Raw genomic sequence first — 16296 nt, 5'->3', positions numbered from 1 at the left:
AGCTTATGCACTGAATGCAGCCTGATGCTGCAACCCATTATACTGCACATGTAACAGATACTAAATGCCAGGACTAGTTAGAGGTAGAGAGACAACTGAAGTGAACTATAACATAATACTGTCCTGTGACACTTTATAGTAGAATTCTATGAATTCAGTAAATCCTATTTAAAAAGCACTTATAATACAAACATCAGCTGTGAACTTTATTATGCAAAATTACCCATGTATGATGTTCATGGGCATTTGTTATTATCCCAATGGCTCCACCCATTTAGTTTCAGTGTGGCTTTCTGGTTGTCCTGACAGAGGTTCCTGTAATTGAAGCCCTGGCTAGGCGGGAGCCCAAGCCCCCCTGGGTGTACAAACCCACCCTCGCTGGCAGGGGCTCTCCAGCTCTTCTGAACTCACTCCGCAGCTTCCCTATACCCTTGTGCTGCCTAAACATGGCAAAGCCCGCCTGCACAGGCAGCAGGTCAAGGGGCCCATGTCTCCACCTGTCTGCCCTGCAAACGGCTGCACTGGGGGGGGACTTGCCATGGCACCCTCCTCGCTCCAAAACTGTTGATGCTTACCAAGTTCGTGCTTCATGCAAGCTAAGTTATACAAGGGTGACTGACGGGGATGATGGGGATGAGCGGCACTGCCTTAGGCCACTACAGAAAGGAAGGGGGAAGATTTTTTGTATGTTTCTGTGCACACATTGCAATAACTAAACACAATGTATACTCCAGTTATGGTATGTCCATTTAGACTTTAACCATAGTATATATTTCATGCTATGCTTTCATCCTACAGTGAAACTGAGTACTGGATTTTGTTAAAACTGAGACCCCAATTGCACTAACATCTTGAAGCACAGTATTTACAAACAAATATTCTGACATCTCATTTATATGTTTTGCCATAAAATTGGCTTCTACATGATTAATTATGGAAAAACAAGCACAGCATGCTTTCATGTACTTCTACTTTGAAATCAAGGTCACACTTTGTTTTGCAATTCGGAAAAACAGTATGAATAATATAATTAACATATCAGAAGAGTTTTTGCAAGTAACTTTAAGCAGGCTAAACCAGGAGCTTATGAAGTTGTTGCTATTCTGTCATTGCAGATGGATCATTTCTTAGCCTTGTCGATAGTCTTCATTTTATTTGACTAATCCTTTGTACTAAAGGGATTCTTGGGAGCAGCATGCCTCACAACTAAGCCACACAACACTGAATGAACACACAGTGTTCTTGTCCCAAAGCATTTACAAGCCGAATCCTGGTCTGTGGACTCGATTCCAGCTAGGATGCTCCTCCTTCCAAACACTTCAGTAATGGTATGGTTATACATGGGAAACTAGTAACTTCTTCCATAATCCACTTCAATATGTCTGGTAAATCATTCTGCGGGTTCTCTACTCAGGATACGCAGCTGCCCAAATACTTCTGTGCTAGGTCCCCATCTCCCAGTATTACACTGTGTTTTCAGACATTTGGATGTGACCATCTCATGTGAACCATCTTCTGCCCATACAGCTCCTTACAAACCCTCACCAAGGCTAGATGTGCGAGTCAGTTCTGGTGACAGAGCAAGACAACCTGCTGGTAAATCACTTGCTTCAAACGAAGAGAAGCTAATTTCTACATGCATGCTGTTTTAACCCGATAAATTTTTATTGGTGATCTGAGTAATAACCATTTGTTAAGACTATACTTCCAGGGCTTTCGCAAAGCGTAACAGGAGGAAATAGACCAATTTTTGACCTCAGCTACTGCCCTTTCCCTCTGTTTTGGCTACTGTCCAGAGCAGCACCAAAGCCAACCGCAGTATGAACTCCATCTCACGAAGTTTACCTTGTCTGCCCTCTCTTACCGCTGCACAGCAGCCTGGCAGTGCCCATGGGCTTGCAAAAGGCCCTATGGGCTGGGAGTTGCCAACTGTAGAGGTCTGACTGGCAAATAAGAGCCTCTCCATGTCAACACAAATGGTCAAAAAGCTTGTGATTTGTGTATTAGAGCTAGAAATAGAAAACAATGCTTTCACCATACTGCTGATATTTGAATAGCTTTTTTAAAAAGGGCAAACAATTTGTTCCAACAGCAATGACTGGGCTCAATTCGAGTAGAAATTAGAATTGCCTTTTTCAAACGGAAGCTCAATTCTATCAAAGGTTAAGAAGGTAACAAACAAAAACCACATGATAAAAATCAACACAAAACCAACACTGAAAAGCACCGTACCGATTTAAGAGAAACACGGTGTGCAGAAGATAAAGTCATAGACACCACTCGTGCAAAAAGAAAAGCAGAATCTGGAATATTGGCAAATGACAAGTTGAGACAGCGCTGAGGTCTGCTAGAAATCCATCAAATGAGGTAAGGGAACAGAATGAGGTACTCCCTCCAGCATATATCCTTGAAGTTTCGAAAAATATTGTCACACTGAATTTTATTCTAGCAGAGAAGCTGTGCTGGAAGAACCACTTTACTAGTAAGACTTTGGGAAAGTCTGGACATTCTATTCATGGGTTAATACAAGAAAGTAATAAAGTAAACTCTAGCTGATGTTATGTTGTACTCCTGTTGGATACAGGTGAATGGTTTAACTCGAAAATTATGAGTCACTACAGGCAAAGGGCAATGCTCTAATTTCTTTTGCAACTAGAAAACAATATGTAATCTTACACAATATTTAATCTACTTGTTTGGATATTTTAGAAAGACAATTTCTCAACCCTAAAAACAATCATGAGCAAAATTGAGCAGGACCAAGTAGCCACACAAAAATACAGAAAGGACCTGCTAAGGGATGCCTTATTACATGATGGAAAAAAAAAAATCACTGTGCTACAGCCGTGAAAGGAAGCTTTTTTGGTTGAAGAATTCTGGCTAAGGACAGTGACAGCAGCAGCAGCAAAACCTGTAAAACAAACCCACAGTACATAACAGATGGGGAAAAAAGACACTGATAGCAATGAATACAAATTAACATTACAGAAACACAAGCAAATGATGGAAGCAAAAAAAACATTAAAAAGCTATTGTGAGGTTTATGACAATAGATGTAACAAGAATAAGTGAATGCCAAGCAATGACTTCAACAACTAGTCATTCTAGACAAAAATTACCAAACAATTCATGAAAAGACAAATGTATTTGACAACTACTTCTACTCTGCATTCAGAAAGATGCAAGATGCTATATTTGCATCTTATAGTGATAATGACATACCTCCCATGCCATCAGTAACCAGAGAGAGCTTTAAATAGCCCCTCATTTAAAACCCTGCATTCAAAACTAGAGGACAGATGAACCAATAGCTTTTGATTCAGTGACTACTTTTAACACACATAAGAACACTAGAAGTTCTTGGTGACTGGAAGGAGTTAATACCAAAGCAGTATTTAAAAGGGTTAAGTGGGATACCCTAAGCACTTATTGAACAGTTAGACTGACATCAGTAGTAAGCAGCAGCAGGGAAAGGTTATCATGGGACACAATCAATAAGGCATTGAAAGACAGTAGCATAATTAACACCAATCAACACAGCTGTATGGAAAACAGGCCTGGTCATGTAAACATGGTCATTTGTATGCAGTTACATCATCATTTGATAATGGTAGTGTGCTGACAGGACATATTTCTAGTCCTAATTTCACACTACGTGGCGATTTGAAGTCATGCTATACATAAAATCCTGAATTAAAAGATTCACCATAGTACATCAACACTGCTCATGGTAAATGAATTTCAAATGCTGCTAACTAAATAGATAACTAAATGGAGAATCATCCTCCAGATAACAGATTCCTTGTCAGTCCAGCACTGAAAAAAAATGAGGTACAACATTAGGAAGCCGAAGAGAGCTACGGACTGCCTCGAAAGGCAAGGCTCATTATTTACTGCAACAGTTCACCTGTGACATGGTAGACTCGTTACTACTGGTACCCTTTAAATCAAGACTTTGGTCTTTAATGAAGATATTCTAAACAAAGAAAAACTAAAGGACTACTACTGATACATCCTGCATTTTTTCTCTGACCTGCACTGAGAAAGTAGTAAGAATAGATATTCGTGTGGTCCCCTCCGGTCTTCAAATTTATAAGCCTAGGAAACAATGAGCCAGACATTATTAATCCCTCTGGAATTTAATGCAATAAGTGAATCATGCTTAATCCATCTGATACAGTATAAAGTATCTTGAGTATTTCTATGGGATTTCAACTGTAATCCAGTGTTAAATTACTGGATGACTTAAAATATTATCAAGTCACTTCCCTGAATTTCTGATTTTTAGCTGAAAGCAGCAAAAATCTATCCCTCTTTGAAGTATTTCACTAGCTGTTTGAATAAATGCGGAGGCATGGTATCAAACTCTTGATCCTCAAGTTCCCATGTAGACCACTTTGACCTATTCCTTAGGCAATATTTTCTGAAGTAATGCTATCCGAGCAGTATTTATGTGTCATGTCAGCAAGCCTCCCATCAGGCACAGCTGTGGCTAACACACTAACTTCACACAAGTCTCTTAAAGAAGGTTATGCTCTCCAATACCCATCATCTTCCCATACTGTGCTGTAAGATCAGTACAAGAGAGGTGAAAGTCACATTGTGTCCAAACATACCTTATTTGGTCCTGTCTATCTGAAACAAAACACAGGGGTCTGAAAATGCCATGCTCGTACACAACTCTGGAACAGGCCAGGAAACTTTATTCTCCCAGGTTTGCAGCAAGTGCTCAAATTGCAATAGCCTCCTATGTTTCTTGTTCTAGTCAATATCTACTTGTAGCACAATTTTCCCTTTCAGAAGCTGAACATCTTTCACACTTATCACAGATCAAATGCACTTCAAAGATTCCCTAAGCTTTTTTCCAGCTGATGACCTTTAATTTTCAATCCTTCTAGCCACAAGGACTCGAAAACTTGACGCTGTTTCTCACAGGCCTTATTTTGAATACCATTGACATGTCATAGAATAGTTTGGGTTCGAAGGGACCTGTAAAGGTCATCTAGTCCAAACTCCCTGCAGTGAGCTGGGACATCTTCAACTCAATCAGCTTGCTCAGAGCCCCATCCAACCTGACCTTGAATGTTTCCAGGAACAGGGCATCTACCACTGCTCTGGGCAACCTGTTCCAGTGTTTCACCACCCTCACAGTAAAAAAATTCTTCCTTATATACAGTCTAAATCTACTGTCTTTTAGTTTAAAACCATCACCTCTTCCTTCTTGAGCTGACAATTAATACCTGATGACGGTGAAACACCATACCTTATGGAAGAGAGCACTTTAATGTGACCCTTTGGAGAAAACTACTAAGAAATTACTTCCTCTGCTATTTTTTTGTCTTATCTCATTTAAATGTGATTACAGAATACTGAAACATTGTACAATTCCACTTCGATATTGATATAGTCCTTTTCATAATCATCCAAGCACTAGAGAGTCTTCAACCAAACTGGGAAATCCAGACATATACAGAAAAATAAGAATACTCAGACTTAGTCTGTATTTCTCATTTGAGCTTGTGCTCTTCCACCTCTGTAGCCAAGCTCTGAATCCAGGGTCCAGGCTTTGACCTTATCCAGTTAATGGCAGTGGGAGAGCTATACACAGGAACACTCTGTGAGGGTCCAAACAGCAACTCTTCCCACCCACAAGTGCCATACAGGTTTAGCCCCACTGGCTGAGTTACAAGACTTACAACCTCAGTAATGAGAAGGCAGAAAGAGTTAACTGCTTTTAAAGCAGTCATTTGTATCTGGGAAATGCATAAAAGGCATTTTTGTACATCCTTTGCACATCCTCAGTGCAATGGATGCAAATGTCCTCCAACAGAAGACGTGCATTGCGCTATGCCCTCCCTTCTTTCACGTGGAGCAGAGTGCTGGGGCATCACACGCCACCTGTAAGCTCATAAACACAGGAATGTCCTCTTTTGGTGTTTAGCCACCTGACTGCTGCAGGATTACAACGAAGATGCACGTGCCACCCAGAAGACTGTAACATACCAGTTCAATCACCCATTTCACAGCCAAAACCCACATCATCTGTGACTGAGCATAACTGCTGCCAGAGAAAAAGCTTTAGACTTGGGTAAGGGATGAGATATTCCTCCCCAAACTCCTGTGACCATACAGTTCCTATTACACAGCACTGTGCCCAAAGGTATCTGCACGTATGAAGAGTCCCTTGCAAGCCAGCAGCATGCCATGACAGTGTCTGCTTTACTTTTCCGAGCCCTGTCAGTCCCTATCGGCCCCACAGTCTGGGTTGGGGAGGGAGACAGGCGTGGTATGGGATTTCCTACATCAAGGATTGGGATAGTGGGAACGTCCTTGCCAATGACCCAAGTTTGCTTTCTCTTTGCTCCCATCTGCTTTCTGCTTTCAGTCTGATTACCACAGAAATCTCACATCTTGGGTGTCTTCCTCACCATGTACAGTGCTGTATGCTAGAGCCATGCTAGAGCCATGCCCCCAGGCTTTGCTGGGGTCCTGACCATCTCCCAGTGCTGGCTGCTCTTGTCAGAACATTCTGACTCCAGGTCAGACCAGGTCCAAGTCTCCCAAAGCAAAAAGCAACCCTCATGCCAGGTTGCCATCAGAACTTCTCCAGCCAGACTGTGTTTTATCACTTGAGCAACAGGATCAGACCTGGCCCCAGGAGATGCACACTCAGGGAGGCATACGTTGGGCTACATGGACAGTCGTTCTTGTTGGTCCTCCCTGTGGTTGCTCAGCCAGCAGGACACAGCAGGCTGTCACACCCTACTGATGCACAGGGAAAATGGACTGTGAGCCTACTGTAAAACCGGGGACAGTATAAGACCACAACAGAAGACTTTGTCCCATCATGACAGGGTCATCACAGAAAAAGTGGCATCAGAGCTCTGGTTTTATTTGGTCCATCTGAGGTTACCCTCAGCTAGGCCAGAGTCAGGGATGCACCTAGTCAGCCTGATTCGGGGTAGGCTGGGAAGAGGCAGCCTGTGGCCTCCATCACTCCCTCCAGCGTTTGACAGCGCTCCACAGTCAGCCTCCCTCCAGAGCCTACACTGTCACACCTCCATTTTCTCAAGTCATTTGAGGCTTTAGGACCATTGTGAGCCTGTTACTGGTGGGCAAAGAGCCAATACCCCTATCAAGGTGGCAAATACTGCCCTGCAACTTGCCAGCATAGCTGTCTTTTTCCAGGTAAAACATCATTGCTGATGTCCCAGAGATATCAGCAAGCGCTGTGATTGCTCAGGAGAGAACAGAACCTCATGTCACCACAACACAACTTTACCAGGATCCATGTCACAGTCATCTCCCAGCCTACAAAGTTATGCCTTCCCAAGCATGAAAGACTCTTCACATACAGTCATATTATCTGAAAAATTAACTAGATTTAGTTTATATATATAGTACATCGGTTTAGGTATTCATATTTTCAATATATACTATACCTATCAGATAGAAATCAAAAATATTACAAATGCAAAGGTCTACTTTTGTCAGATAATTCTCCCCAGTAAAAGTCTCATGGTCTGCTCTGAGGTCACCTTTATCTCTGTTGTTTATAAAATTGTTAGAGAGATTTTTCTTTTCATTGGAATGACTAGCACTAACATAAAAATTAAAGACAAATTGCAAAAGAATTCTTTGGTAGCAAATATATTTCAAAGATCAAATCAGACATTAAGAATATGGAAGACAAACTTACCCAGAACGCTGGAAAAACAAATTTTACTTCCATTGGTGACAATCTGCCCTAGAAGATAGTCCCAGGGTGGAAACCTTTAAAAAAATAAATTAAAAACTCATTAGAATTCAAGTAGATAACAAGGACATACACCATGAAATTTTTTGTAAACACAGTGCTCAGGATTAAAAATCCTGTTCTTCTGATGATGATCCTGTCCAAGTTTCCTTACATTAACTCACAAATAAGCTGGTCTGTGTCAGGAGTGAGTGAAATGAAGCAATGCACCTACCCTCAAAAGGGGAAGAGAATACAAAACTTTGTGAAACAAAAGCTCCACATTTTCTGTTCCTCTTCCTCTGGAGTATCTTTTGAGTAAGTCGACATTCTCAAGTCAAATTTAGGTACACAAGCCAAAGGGGAAGTACAGATTAAACCTAGTCAGGTTTTAATGTATTTACAGAGATCACTGTTTTTAAGGGACTCTGCTATTTCATGTCTTGCATCTATGCCACATTTTGATAGGATAAGGGTCATGTATTGCTATTCAGGAAAATGTAGCTGAATTTGCTTGTGATTACATCACCCAGAAGAATTATGGAGGGAAAGAAGAGAAAAAAGAAAGGGTGATTAAGATCATGCAGAAAAGACACAGAAGGACCTTCTCCCAGAAGTCAAGAAGTCAAGTTCTACAACTACCTGAAAGGAGGTTGTAGTAAGGCAGGTGTTGGTCTCTTGTCCCAGGTAACTAGTGACAGTGCAAGAGGCAGTGGCCTCAAGTTGCATCAGGGGAGGTTTAGATCGGATATTAGGAAAAATTTCTTTACTGAAAGAGTGGTCAGGCATTGGAACAGGCTGCCCAGGGAGGTGGTGGAGTCACCATCCCTGGAGGTGTTCAAAAAACGTGTACATGTGGCTCTTCAGGACATGGTTTGGTAGGCATGGTGGTGTTGGGGTAACAGTTGGACTTGATTGTCTTAGAGGTCTTTTCCAACCTATGATTCTAAAAAAACATTGCAGTCACAAGAAACAAATATCATGAATCAGAGAATGTGAATTATGATATCAAAAGACAACAAATCAAGGCAGAGTAGGAAACAAAGTCAGTCCTGAGATTTGATAAGAAGTCATGAGATGTGGTTTTACCAGTGGTAAAAGGGGCCAAAGTCAAACTACTAAGAATCAAAGATGGAACTAGCAGAGGATCTCCCAGGTAGGACTGACCAGATCACAAGATGACAAAAAAGCTGGAAAAGGTTTTCAGTTTGGGCTGCGGTTTTTTTGGTTTGGGTTTTTTTATTTTTACTGTTATGTCAGTGATGTGTTTTTATTTGTATGATCATGGGAGACAGGAGATAGAGTGAAGGGTTAAGAGGCATGTGTGCAAGGAAGATCAAGAAGAGGGATGTGACTGTGGAACAAGCAGAGCAGGTGGGGATCAGAAGAGACCCAAGAGTATGACAGAGCAAAAGGCAGAGTCGGAGAAAGAAGGTGGAAAGAACAGCAGTGGGAAGGGGAACTCATATGACACTTTTTTTTCCTTCTGGTGAAGTTCAAGTGGAGAAAAGTTAAAAAGCTTAGGAGATGGAAGATATAAATGGGATTTTAGGTAAGAGATTGAATCATATAATCCCTTAAAATGTTTTATTCACATGCAATGGATGGTCACTGTTTACGATAAATTTCACATAAATGTGGTTGAGTCCCCAGTCCAAAGTAACTCACAGCAAAGCAAACTAATTAACATGAAATTTATATTTTAATAAGAAATTCCAGGTACCTTCTATTTCTCCCCCACCTTTCTTTCCCCAGCAAGGCACGTTGCTTCTCTCCAAATAACTCAGTTAAATTAAGCTGTATGTTCAGCCTCATTAGCCACCATCTCCATTCCCCCATGGTTTTAATTAGATAGGTCTCTTTGTGCACAGCTACCTCCATCCTTCCCCCCAAACAATCCCACAATGTTGCTTTTTTATGTTATCATTCTTCAAATGCTCCTAATTACACTGGAGGCAGCCAAGATGATCAGGGCAGAGCAGTGCTCTCCCATGGAGATGGTAGGGCAAGACCTGCAGCTGGCAAGGCACACGCACCACTAGGACAGGGCTAAGGGTTTAGATGCTCTTCCACACCATTTCACCCACTTTAATCAAGACAACCCATCAATGCGACCCACTCAAGAGAAGGTTCAGACCCTCTGCATAGACACCAAGCCCCAAGCGCATGGAGCTGACTTCTCCCAGCAGCCCCCTGCCCACTCCATGAGCCCCCACGCTGGTCTTCCACCTCCACAGCCAGCACATGAAATCACAGGGCATGAACAAGGCCCCAACACCCCACCAAAACCAGAGGGACACAGGAGGCCCCAAAATTCAAAATGGTGCCTGGCTGCAGCTCTTCCCCCAAAGCAACCAGCCTGGCAAGCCCAGCACATTCACACAGACATCAGGCCATGGCACTGTTCCAAAAGACAGAAGAAAGGCTCAGGAGGACCTGCTCCAAGGATCTGACCTGGACTTTAGTCCATTTTATTTTTTAACAAGCACAGAAGCAAAGGTATCAAGATCATGAGATGACCTGTTTCCAGCTTGAAATGGGGGAAAAGGCTGTTACTTCAGAAAAAAAAAAAAAGGAAGTGAGTAGGTAGGATCAGCTCTGTCCATAAGGAGCAAGACAGGACATTAAGGGCAGGATTTCCGCTTCAGCCTCTATTTTCACTGTATGAGCAGAAAAAGTCTGCAAATCCAGCAAGAATGACTGACAGAAGACACCTCAGAGCAGAGGACCTCTGCTCCACTGTCACCCTGCCACCCCGGAGCACAACCTAGGGAGCTCAGCACCACTGCCGGGCTATTCCTGGCTGCCCAGGGTCAGCAGCCGCGCAGGAGGGATTAGAGCAACTTGGATTTGTTATGTAAGGGACATGTTGCTCGTGGCTTCTTTCAAATCCCAGAGACATTGCTCTTATGTAATAGGAACAATCAAACAGGGCAGCTTCCCCATGATTTGATTTTTTAAAAGTGCTGAGCAGCTAAAAATGAACATTGTGGATCTGTCAGACTCAGTGTTATGTTTTCCACTCCAATCAGTTTAACCTGAGAGCTGCTGTAGCTTATAGGGACAGCGACTGAGTGACTCAGTTCTCCCTTTGCCCACGGCCTCCAGATCTGGAAAGGTGAAATGAAGCAACCTTTGTCCACCTTCCCTGCGGGTCCTCAGTGAAGGGCAAAGCTTGCATCTTCCGAACTGAGCCTGAGGGCTTTCATTTCTTTCGCATCCGTATCTTGCTGGCTCTACTGACATTAAGGAATTACTCACATGAACAAAAACTGTGGAGCTGGCCCTGAACTTCACCATGCAGACTGGATGGTGGCTGTGAGCCCCGCTGACGCTGGGGCTTTCATCAGTGACAAATGCAAGCTCATTTGGCAGAGTCTCCAGAGTTCTTTGTCTTTTCAAATTATTACTGTAAATAATACTGACAGTAATGCACATTATTTTACATTATACATCTATGCATCCACACTATGTTATTTAAGAGAACATGCATATTAACAACAAAATCCATTGTTTGACTCAGCTATAAGCCACTTAACTTATGCATTTGGGACACGCTCCAGCAATATCAAGGATGGGTAGATGCAGATGTTTCAGGGAGTCCTAGCTGGTAGATCAAGCTGCTGTCATATGAAGATTAGCACCTCAGCCAGTCTGGTTTTGGTTTAGAAATTTACTCCTTTCTTTCCAACTTACAAAATATGTTTAAGAAAAGTTTTCCGTTCTTTCAAATGCTCATCTAAAGTTTTCTTTAAGATCTGAAAAAGGAGAGAAAAGCAACCTTTTCATGAAGATCTCTGGTTTCCTATCTATTCTCCTAGCATTTTAGCCTTTTAACACATTGAAGAAACAGCCCAGTTTTAGTGCCCATGATGAATACTTGTCTTAATCCTCATATCATTAAACCCCAAACAACGTACCCAGATGGTGACCGTGATACAGCAACCCTGTCCTAAGCACTTACTCCTGATCTCTAACATTCCTAGTCTTGTGCATACAGCTATTTGATTTCACCAAGGCTCATATAGGCTGTTTCCAGATATTGTTTTACTGCTTTTCCTATTTTAAATCCTCACTATTATATTGCACCAACAGCTAAACAACCTTTCATCATAACAGCAAGAGAACCACCTAAAATCCCGATGGTTTGGTAGACCAGAAACAATGCATTCAGAGAGCACTGCCCCGCCAACCAAATTCACTTTAAATTGCCAAAGTGCAATTTACTTCTGAATGTCTTATTTGTGCCCAGCAAACCGCCAGCTTTCCCTGCCCATAGCACATCACGGTTCTACTACCTGAAAGGAGGTTGTGAAGAGGGGGGTGTCAGTCTCCTCTCCCAGGTAAGAAGTTATAAGACAAGAGGAAATGGCCTCAAGTTGCACCAGGGGAGGTTTAGACTGGATGTTAGGAAAAATGTCTTCGCTGAAAGGGTTGTCAAGCATTGGAACAGGCTGCCCAGGCAAGTGGTAGAGTCACTGCCCCTGAAGGTACTTAAAAGACGTGTAGACATGATGCTTAGGGACATGGTTTAATGGCAGACTTGGTTGACAGTGTTAGGTTTATGGCTGGACCCGATGATCTTACAGGTCTTTTCCAACCCAAATGATTCTATGGTTCCTCCCAGCATTCTGGCAGGAACAGATTGCATCAAGCTTGGAAATGCTTAATACAAAGCTTTATTTTTCCCCCATCACAATCTAATTCTCGTTCAGTAACACTGACGTACTCTGTAGCACAGAAATACATTACTTGGAAGTCAGCCGGTCCCTCTGAGTTTTTCTGGCAGTATAAACTTGAGAATTGTTACAAGGAGCACCTTGGACTCAAGAAATCTCAGGTGGCTTAAAGGGTTGTTGTTCCACATGCCCCATATAAAACTTGGCAGAGACAACACATGCCAGAGGGCGAGAGCACTACTGGAGCATCTCTGTCCCTCAAGCTGTCCCGGCCTGCCAGGCTGGCTCTTTGGCTGCCTTAGCATTTTGCCATAACTCAGAACACCCAGTGGGGATAACAAACACAGAAGCCAAGTCCTTTAGGATAAGCTATCAAATAGTTAAAATTTACAAAGTAAAACTTAATAGAGGAGCTAATTAGCCCAGCATGTGTTTTAGATGCTTTGTTTACTTTTTAACAATGTTTCAAAGGGAAGTCATTCTCCTGTAAGTGTTCAGTGATGACACCCATGAAGTGAAACTCACAGCTGTGCGAAGAAGAACAAGTTATGCCTTTCTTCCAACTCCGCATCCCATGCAATAGCTGTTTCAGAGAAGTTTATCTCTGGATAGAATAGCCCTAAGGCTCATATGAGGAGCAGCAACCTGTATTACACCACCATCTAAATGAAGAGTTGTTATTGCAGGCTGGGAGGCGAGTCTGAGAAATTTTCTCAGCTGATACTTTTGCTAGTTTTGACAATTGCATAAAATCACTGATCTGCAAGCGATGCCACTAACAGCAAAGGCCTGGGAACTGCTGCTACACCAGATGCTCCTGAGGATTAAGTCATTTGATGTGGATGCCTCTGCTGGAATGAAATGGATTTCTCCATCCACAGTCCTCAAGCATCCCAGCAAGAGTGGGCCAGCATAGTCCTCCCAGTTTTTGGAGGGGAAGCTAAAGCACAGTCTTAAACCAACTACACCACAATTATACAGGAACATGCCTTAGATGTCCTCACCTTACAGCCAGTGCAGCACTGACACGGCTTTCTGTGCGGCGCTACGTGCTGTGCCACGCTATGCCACAAAACCAGCAGTAACTTTCCCCTGAGCAGAAAACAGTTCCTGCCCTGAAACGTGAAGATTCGCTATCCCAGGAGCTTTGAACCTGTTTGCCTGACTGCCAGCTTTGTAGCCACTTAATTGAAAAAGACAATAGCATTCCTTAAAGAAATTACTACGGTGACTACTTAAATTCTTTTAAAGAACTCTTTCTTGTATTGAAGACCTATTTTTCAGATGTTTTGAATGTTTTACAGACATGCCTTTTGGCTGCAAAATACTAATCTCATTCTGTATCATAACAGAGTAACATGGGACAGAGCTTTAATTGGTATAAATCACTTGGTTGTGAAGTCACAGCCATTTATAACAGCTAATCATTTCCCCTCTCGCATCTCATCCTACAAATTCTCAAAGTGGGTCTTTCTCATGAAACCAATGACAGGGGTCAGGTGGTTACAGCAATCAGCTGTGCTCTGGAGATCTTTCTGGTGACCTAGGGTGAAGTCTTGGACCTTGTCCTCTTTCCAGTTCCCCATTGGAAAATCCAGAATAGCAAGATGAAACCATACAACGGCAAAGGACAGAACAAACAAATAAGGTTTTTGGAGAGCAAAGCGTCAAATGCATACCCAGCAACAGAAAGTGACAGTGTTCCCAGGCTCATGAGGATGCTATTTATATTAGGATAGTGCCAGAATAAGTTACACAAAAATCCATCAGAACTGTTTTCCTGAAGAAAGACTGTTTCAACTGGTTTGAGTTTGCAATAGCAAGCTCAGGTACAAAACAAACCATCATGCAACTTCAGTTTTGCTGCTCTTTGCTACTTTCTTCCCATTTTCAGCTACTTAACGACTTCTTTACCAAAACTGACTGCAGAGCGTTCAGTAAAAGTTGCATTTAAACAAGGCCAGTATAATTATAAATAACTTACAATAAAATGCAATACTTGTGTAGGGAAAGCATTTGCTAAATCAGCTGTGCCTCAGTAGCCTTTTTAGCAAACATCAGCATCCAGCCGGGGGTGGAGGGGAAGCGATCCTCTTGCACTGCTTGTTGCTGCCGTTTCGGCAAGTATCTTTCTCAAGATGCCCATTATTATGCCCAGATCTTTCCTCCTCCAGAGTGTTGAATCAAATATTAAACTGACCACTGTGTACGAGTCTCTACCGTATCGTGCTTCACTTCATCTACCGTTGTACAACTCTCCGTAGAGAGCACATTTCACTGGAGCCTGCAATTCAATATCCTGTGCTGATTTCTGGTGCTTCCTGCACGAACTTGGGAAACAGAGAATGCACACTGGAAGGCGAAAGTCTTATTTTTCCTAACTTTATGAGGAAGGAGTATTTCTCACCAGTCACTGAGTTCCCCGCACAGCCTCTGATGTGCTGTTGTGCTTTACAGATGCAGAGAACTGCACATCTGCAGCAGATGTGCTTCTAGCTCTCCTCTCCCCGCTATCTTCCTAAACATCTAGCATTGCCTACTATACCGTGAATGTATTTTGCATATAAATACACATTCCAGAAATTCAGGCCAGGAATTTTAAGCTGCTTTCTTATTTGTTACAGTCACTGTCACTAACACAGACAACACCCCAGAAAACTTTACCATAGAAGCAGCTTCGCTGTAAAGAAATGAAAAACTACTGATCTGACCCAAACCTACCCCTGGCATTTGTTAGGTCAGTAGCCAAATACCAACCTCTGTCCTCAAAGAGATGAGCATAAGGAAAGCCATGGTACCATATCAAAAGCTACTTCAAACAAACCACATGGGTGTAGCCTTGCAAAGATTTTCCTCAACCCTCCCCATTATCTCAGCTAGTGATTTCCAAACTCACAGTGCATTGCTCGGAGGATCGCCTACAGAATCCCCCCGTTTGTACCTTAAAGGTAGGACTTTACTCTGCAGAAAATCAGGGGATGATAAATAAAGCAGAATGAGAAGTTAAGCCTCATTTGCATACACGCCGCTCTCCACTACCACTCTCCTGCGGCGCAGGCTGTGCTGCTCTCCACAGCAGATTGCAGAGATAGGAGACAAGTAGCCGGGTATATTTAATTGCACTGGGAAAGGGCAGACTGGGAAAGAGTTTATGCAGCGGGAGATATAGAAAAGCCAACATCCCTGCCTGAAATTAGGGATGAGAAACAATAAAACCCACAAGCACAACACCGAATGTAACGAGTATAAAACAATTCCTGTGCGAAATCACACAAACAAAACCAAGGCATTTTTGCACCACGTTCTATCCAGCTGAGATGCTGCCCAGTGCCTCCTTAATGCAGTCATCTATTGCCAAGTTAACCTGTGTGCAAACATTTGACATTTAATAATTTTGCTACTGATGCCTTAATATCACTAAGTGTTTTTAGCATTTAACCTACTGAGAGATATTTATTAATTTTTTGATCTTTGATGTTTTTAATGCAACGATAAATGTCAAGGCTCCTGCTGGCTTGCTCTTTTCACGTTTAGAGCATGATCAGGGATCACTGGGTCCCAAACAGCGGTGCCAGTAGGGAGCACAGGCTGGTGCGAAGGCTGAGGCAGAGTGCACAAGCCCCCTCAGCATTGGCATCACCATCGGGACACAGTGACAGGAACCTGGGAGAAAGAAGCAGAGGCACAGGCAGCAAGGGAGAAGCGAGGAAGCGGAAAAGGCACCCAGACTCACCCAAACACAGTCGGAAACAACCGACCCCGAAGAACAGCTCATCACGCAGGGATGTTTCACCTGAGAAGGGAGACCTGGACCTGCTGCCCTGTCTTCCACGGATTTGCTACCTTTCCCATCACACCGAAAGTCCAGCTTCTAACTCACTG

The 16296-nt window shown here is 42.7% G+C and overlaps 1 protein-coding gene across 1 annotated transcript in view; it reads right to left on the bottom strand.

The window, feature by feature from the left end:
- MTUS2 (microtubule associated scaffold protein 2) overlaps positions 1 to 7709 on the bottom strand; it is a 318231-nt gene extending 310522 nt beyond the window's left edge. Inside the window, exon 1 of the mRNA XM_075419965.1 lies at positions 7700 to 7709. The gene's annotated coding sequence lies outside the window, so the exon portion shown is untranslated. The remainder of the gene's footprint in view (positions 1 to 7699) is intronic.
- Positions 7710 to 16296: the final 8587 nt, after the last annotated feature.

The sequence above is a fragment of the Opisthocomus hoazin genome, chromosome 1 (assembly GCF_030867145.1).
Source record: "Opisthocomus hoazin isolate bOpiHoa1 chromosome 1, bOpiHoa1.hap1, whole genome shotgun sequence".
Classification (NCBI taxonomy): Eukaryota; Metazoa; Chordata; class Aves; order Opisthocomiformes; family Opisthocomidae; genus Opisthocomus; species Opisthocomus hoazin.
Note: the sequence above shows the minus strand (reverse complement) of the source record. Positions and strands in the feature narration are given on the sequence as shown.